The following is a 7,086-nucleotide window of genomic DNA, read 5'->3' as shown; positions in this document are numbered from 1 at the left end:
AGAGAGAGAGAGAGAGAGAGAGAGAGAGAGAGAGAAAGGAGGAAGATGAAGAAGAAAGAAGAGGAGGAGGAAGAAGAGAAGGAGAAGGAGAAGGAAGATAAGGAGGAGAAGAAGGAGAAGAGGAGGAAGAAGAAAGAGAGGAGAAGAGGACTAATTTTTCACACTCCTCTGAGCATCAGCCCTAGTTCTATGCTCTGGGACCAAGTAAAACTTATCTCACCTTCATAATAAGGCTTCAAAAATTAAAGACTGTTGTTGTTCTCTTTAGATCTTTTTTTTTCCTCTAGGACAAATAGCCTGGATTATTTTGGTCTGTCTTTGCATAGACATATGGTTTTGAATCCCCTCATCATCTTGATGACCATTCCCTGGATGCTCTGCATTTTGTGAGCATCCTTTCTGTAAAGCATCATACTGAACTAAACACAGTACTACAGATATGATCTGATTAGGGAAAACCACAGAAGAATTCTCACATCTCTCATTCTAGGTACCATGCAGCTATTAAAGAAGCCCAAAATGAAATTTGCTTTTTTCGGTTGTCTTTACACTCTGTTGACTCATTTTAAGTTTATAGTCCCCTATACTCCCAAGTTTTCTAGCCAGATCTTATCTATCCTATATTAGTAAAAAGTGATATTTTTAGCCCAACAAGGGCTTTAGATTTATAATTACTGAATTTCATACTGTTAGATTAGGCCTATCATTCTAGCTTGTAAGGACATTTTTATGTAACTTGATAGCCACCTATCACACCATTCAAAATTTAATAAGCATAGGACTAAAAACAAATCTTTGAAGCATTCCACTACTAAACTTCCTTCAGGATGAAGTTGTTACATGAATTGTCTTTCTTTTGGTTCAGTCTTTTAAATCTACCTAACTTAAATATATTACATGCCACATTTCTACATCTTATCCAGAGTGATATTCTAAGCAACTTTTTGCAATGCCTTGTTGAAATTAGATATATGAATTGCTTATCAGCATTCATGTAGTGCTTAAGTTTCACAGAGGACTGAATATGTTATCTCATTTAATCATATAGTATGTATGTATATTTGTATACCATATTTTATGATTGTAACATTCTTTTGGTCTACCCATCTAGTAGTTCTGTCCAAAAAATAGAAACAAGGTTACTTTCATCTGACTTGCTTTTGATGAATCTATATTGGTTCCTCATGATCTCTTGGATCTACCATACTTTGAGTCCTTAACCCTCTGCATATTTATGTATACATGTATAGGACTAGACTACATGACATCTATTATCACTTGGAACTTTTGATGTCTTGCAATTCTATATGATATCATGAAGCTTATTCTAGAGTTAAACACCATCACAGACCAAAAAAAAAAAAATGAGTACCTTCTGCTGAGTGATAAGTCTGCCTACTAAGTAATTACTAGCTGGCTGGTCAGCCATATAACAACAGTAATGATAAGAGGCAAGGAAATTCTTATTAAACAAGGGGAAATAAGGATAATCAATATGAACAAGTTTTTTAACCCTAGGATGAAAGTTCTTCTCAAAATAAGAATTTATCAGTCTCTTCATATTCGTCGGAGAATCTAACCAACTCACTACCTATTGACAATAAGTGGTTATCTTGAATTGTCTTTTCAGGGCATATGTCAGTCCCAAGGGCAATTCTCTAAATAGGCAGACTGCCTGGTCTCTTTATAGCTAAGTATAGAAGAGCTTTCAATTGATCTACTAACTCTTGTGTGTCTTGTGAATACCAAGATTTATCAAGCAAAACTCAATTACATCATCGAAAATATTGATAATGAATTTACTATGTATGATTTGTTTCTTTCGTGACTCTTCTGAGCTGAAGTTTTAGCTAGAAAGTAAACTTGTTTCATTTTCTCTATTAGGTAAGGGATGGACTATTATAGTGTGTAGGTAGTCTTTCTATCCTTGCAGTCACCAAAGCCAATAAAAAATAGAAATAAAATTTAAAATAAATAGGGATAACCCATGCCCAAACATCATAGACACTGGCATTAATCCTGGTAGAGTTGTATGCATATAGGAAAGCTACACGTTGTTTATGCTGCAGTTTTTGTTCTGGTCTCAGAATCCTAGCATATTCAGTTGAAATATACTGTTGTGGGTTCCCTTGAGGGTGGTTAGATATAATTCTAGATGTCTTGATGCCAGCCAGAGCTACTATCTCCTTGAGTTTTGTGTTTCCAAGTTTCTGTCTTGGTCTGAATAGAGTCTTGTAGGAAGCCATACACTGAGAAATATTTCTCTTTCAACACTTCAGCAACCATGGGACCTTTCAGGTTTTTGGTTGGATTTGCCTTATGAAATGGTCATTTACTGCTGATAAGCCATAGCTTATGTTCTTCCTATTATTTTTAGAGAGAGTATGCTAAGGGTATGCTAGTATTTCTATTAATCAAATATGTAGCATAATTTCATTGTACATTTCTTTGCACATATTGAGAACATGTGACACTTCTTGGTTACATCTGCATTCATCTTGATCATCAGAGTCTGTTTCTTATTAACCCTAAGGTCCTTTCTTGACCCATATGTCCAAAGTCATCCCGTAAAGCTTTCAGGGCCATGTAGCAATATGAACTGGGTAGCTCCATCTGCTTCCTCATACCATCTGTGTGTTCAGTGACAATCTGTTAGAGTATTCAATTTCTAGTCCAATTTCTACCATTGTTTGGACAGCAGGGTAGCCTCAAGGCAATGGCATGCCAAGGGCAACCTAAGGGTGTCACTCTATCTGGGGTGTAGTTACTAATAAGGTAAATTGGAGAAGGCAACTCTAATGAGAGAAGAGAGTCCATGGACAAGAAATTACCTTCCCAACAATTGTTAAAGGAAAGCAGCAGGAATGGACAGCCAAGATACAAGATAGATACAGCCCATGGGCTTATCAGGGTGTGGAGAAACAACCCTAGACACAATGTGCCTCTGATCCAGGGGTTACAGATAGATTTCAGCTGAAATAAGAACCAGAATCTCTCAAAACTGGTTGGAGGGAGACAGTAGTAACTCCCCAAATCTAGATCCCTAAAATCTAGCCTCAGGAGTTCATGCAAACTGATGATGGGCAATGATCCATAGCTTTAGAGAAATACCTATGTTGGGAGAAACAGCCCTAGGAAATTACGTTAATGTTATTAAGAATATTAATCCATTACTTCCTTTCCTCTTTGTACCACAGTATGTGTATATATGTACATATATATGTATATATACATACACACATATATATGTGCATATGCATTATGCACGTATTATTGTACTATGATAGTTTATTTTACATTTTACTTACTGGCATGATTTTATGTCAAGTTCAAAACAAGAAAAATTTTCCATTTGTTTCTTTCTTGTCATTAGTAATTTCAGATCATGACTATTACTGAATAATTGTGATGAGTGGAAGGAGTTTTAAACATGACATGAAAGACTAGGTATGCCACTGTTTCGAGGGACTGAGAATTGAGGCTTTAGGCATCACTGCCTTCTTGGCTTGTATTTGTTCTTTCACTCTTAAGCTCTTGCTTCTCTGTTTCTGAGCAAAAAAGATTGGTGCATAGAGTCTACTCACATGTTACCTGATGAATGTCCAGACTTTCAGTTGTCCTACCATTTGTTTGTAATTCAATTTATTTTTGTGACAAATGACCTTGACTCGGTATTTTCTTAGGTCTAACTCCAGTTTTGATGATTTGTGGCTTTCGGGATGGGGCATCTGCATTTGCCACTCCCCTCCATCCTGTTTAATGGCATTTGCTGAATTTGTAATTGGCTACTGATGATAAATATGCCTGGTAAGCAGCATCTAACTTGGCCCAGGTCAGAATATGTCAGAGGATTGTTGTTGGTCTGTTATCACAAATTTCCTGCACATGCAAAGTCTTTGAACCCCTCAGCAACAACCCACTTCAAAATCAAGAACTCCAGCTTGTAAAAATGACTCTTGCTGTCATTGAGGTCTTTACTGGCAAATGCAGCTGGTCTGGTGACCATCACCCTTTAGCATAAGGCAGCTCCTAAGACTTCCAAACTAGCATCTGTATGCAAAACAAAAAGTTTTCATTGTATCTGCATAGGCCAGCACTGGTATGTGTATGAAGCAGTTGATTAAATCTTGGAAAGCTTATTCACATATGTCCGTCTATTCATCTTCAAAGTGCTTTGAGCATTTTAAGATGACTTGTCATATATTTCCATTCTGTTTCTATACTTCTGTACCTGAGTGGTCATTCAGTAATTTGATAATAGCATCAAAGTCCTTGAAAAAAAATACATTAATCACAAAATATTAGAAAAGCCCTTGCATCTCAAAGGTCCTATTGATAGGGCCAAGTCAACACCACTTATATGTCCTTTGGAATGGTATTCATACCTCTTTTGATGCTATTTCATTAACATATTTAACAGAGGCTCTGCAAAAGAGGCACTTGTCAATTGAAAACTTAAGTGCATTTACTTCAATCTCTGGGGTTCTTAATCTGGGGTCCACAAGACCCCTTGGGTGTCCATGGATAAATCTCAAGGGTCCATGAAGTTAAATGGGAAAAAATAGAATTTTTATTTTTACTAACCTTTTGTTCTTTTGCAATATAGTATAGTAAACTCACAAGGTGAGGAGGAAAATAGCTGTTAGCAAGTATAGTCTCAATTGCAACCTCCATGCTTGCAGTGTGCAGTGCACAGTGAGGGCTTCCACACCCTGACTGTGGGTCCAATCTTATATATCATATGTGACAAAGAACCAAGTGCTTTGTTATCTAAAGGAGCAGTAAAGAGATGGTATTTTCTAAATTATCTAATAAGGACTGAGGAATGTGGAGTAGGGCAGTGGCTTAACCATAAGAGTACCCTTCTAGCAACATGCTAAAATGAATGAGCAGAGGGGCTGGGACTGTATGATTTAAATGAGTTTTCTACAGTCAGCAGTAACCCTGCACATTTTATTTTATGCATTAAAAATTATGATAAAAGGTCTCACGATCCCCTGCTTAGCACAGTCCTTATTTTCACCAGACTCTCTAATATTTTTCCAGAATCTTTCTGAAGATAGCAACATTGTCAAAATTCACAAACACTTACAAGTAGTTCATGTCTCCAGCTACTTTCTACATTAGTTGTTGACATGTAGATAGCACCTCACAATGATGCCTTTGGGCATATGCTAACACTGGCAAAAATCCAGCTGGGAAGATTTAGCCTTCTTATCTTCCTCTCTCGTAGGAATCTGATAGCAGCCAATATACAAGTCCAATATGGAGAACCACTGGCTGCCTCTCAATCCAGGGCATCTTGAACTCTTGGCACAATGTCCATCATGATCCACTTTGTTTTTGTTCAAGGTCCAGTAATCTACATATATATGAATCTTTCCATTCTTCTTTGGAACCACTATTCCAGGTGATGTGTGTGGGCTGTTAGACTCTTTGATGATACCATTGTCCAAAAGGCTCATCGTATGGTCTCTGAAGTCATCCTTTACAAACAAGATAATTTCCTGATTATTCTGGAGAAGCTAGTATTATTCTTAGGAAGAACTCTTTTTACTTTGCAAAAAAGGGTAGATCCAAAACAGGTAAACATGTGTCAGTCAGTTTTGTGAGATGGGTGTGTCATTCTAAAAGGTGGAGTGTTGGCCTCCATTACCTCTGATTTATCAAAAGGAAGTCAAGTTCAGATCCTTGAATCCAGAATGGCTGAGATGGGCATCACAAAACAGCAAGTGACACAAAGTCATCCTTGTTGACTACTGGCTAACAATTAGAACCTCTGCCAGGTTCAAGGGGTTGGGGCACTATACCCTCTTCATTTTCACTAAGGGGACCCTCTTAGCTATGGACCCAGGGACATGGTAGACCAGGTTCAATCCCATGGGAATTAATTGCCTGTAAAAAAAAGGCCAGACTATTTTTATACTTCTATACCAGCACCCTGGGCAAAAATTACCAAAAAAAATTCATTTTGTCTTATGTCTAAGATGTCCCCAAAGGTACTCATTTAACAGTGTAAGTCACATAGGAGATAGGTATTTATTCTTGCATGTTAAAAAATACTTAACACAAAAAGCTTTCATAAAAGAACATTGACAAAAAATTAAATAAGCCAAACAAGTAGAAGTGATTACTATTATACTATTAGATATTGATACTTAAAACATCAAATCATTAAGAATTTGCCAGGAGTGTGGAATACACATTCTCCTCTCTAACCTTGGCTCTGTTCTGTTTCTTTTGAGGTAGATGCTTTCTGGCAAGCCTCTCCAACTCACATGGTCAACTGCAAGCCTGATCATTTCCACCTTGAGATCAATGTTCAGTCACCCACAGTCAGGTTAAGAACTACAAAGTAGAAAAGGAAGCCAGAGACCCAGCATCAAGCTCATCTAACTGAGCCCTCCTGTTCTAGCTGCCATGTGGCAACAGTAGATATCCTGGCAGGGTCTTGGAGGACCAGCCCATCCACACCCCTCACAGGAAATTCCAGTATTGTTTAATGCCCCTTGGAGTGTGGAAGGAAAATAGGTTTCTAAAGTCCACTGAGTCATTAACTCTTCTTGATTATTAGCCAATGAGGCTATTGCTTCATCAACCCCAAAGCATCTGAATCCTTTCCACTGCCAGAAGTAGCCATGGAATTTATCATTCCTGAAACATGCAAGCACTAAACTAACACAGATGGTTATGGGGAAGCAGGTAGAATAGTTCTATGCAGGACATGTCCGGTTCTGTATATGAATATGTATGTATGTAATAGAATATTTTGTATGTGTGTGTCTGTGTGTGAGAGAGACAAACAGTATAGCCTAGTAGATAGAGAAAACTGGCCTTAGAGTCACCAAGACCTAGGTTAAAATTTTGCTTCTGATATATACTGTCTCTGTGGCCCAGGGTAAGTCACTTAATCTCTCAATACTCTGGGCAACTCTCTTAAGAATGTAAGCTGTCTGCAGTGGTAAAGGGAGTTTCATCAAAGGGGAATTCCATGTGCATGTGAAATCACAGTTCCATTCCCTATCTTTTATGTACATGTATGCATGTATGTATATATGTGTCTCTGTATATATATATATATATATA

The 7,086-nt window shown here is 37.6% G+C and overlaps 1 protein-coding gene across 1 annotated transcript in view; it reads left to right on the top strand.

Moving 5' to 3' along the window:
• Positions 1-7,086, top strand: part of PLCB1 (phospholipase C beta 1) — a 628,464-nt gene that overhangs the window by 410,736 nt on the left and 210,642 nt on the right. The gene's annotated exons all lie outside the window — the stretch shown is intronic.

Source organism: Petaurus breviceps, unplaced genomic scaffold (genome assembly GCF_028583685.1).
Source record: "Petaurus breviceps papuanus isolate PSGF00001 unplaced genomic scaffold, PetGlider_PUasm1.0 90686, whole genome shotgun sequence".
Taxonomy (NCBI): Eukaryota; Metazoa; Chordata; class Mammalia; order Diprotodontia; family Petauridae; genus Petaurus; species Petaurus breviceps.
This window is presented reverse-complemented; position numbering and strand designations above follow the sequence as displayed.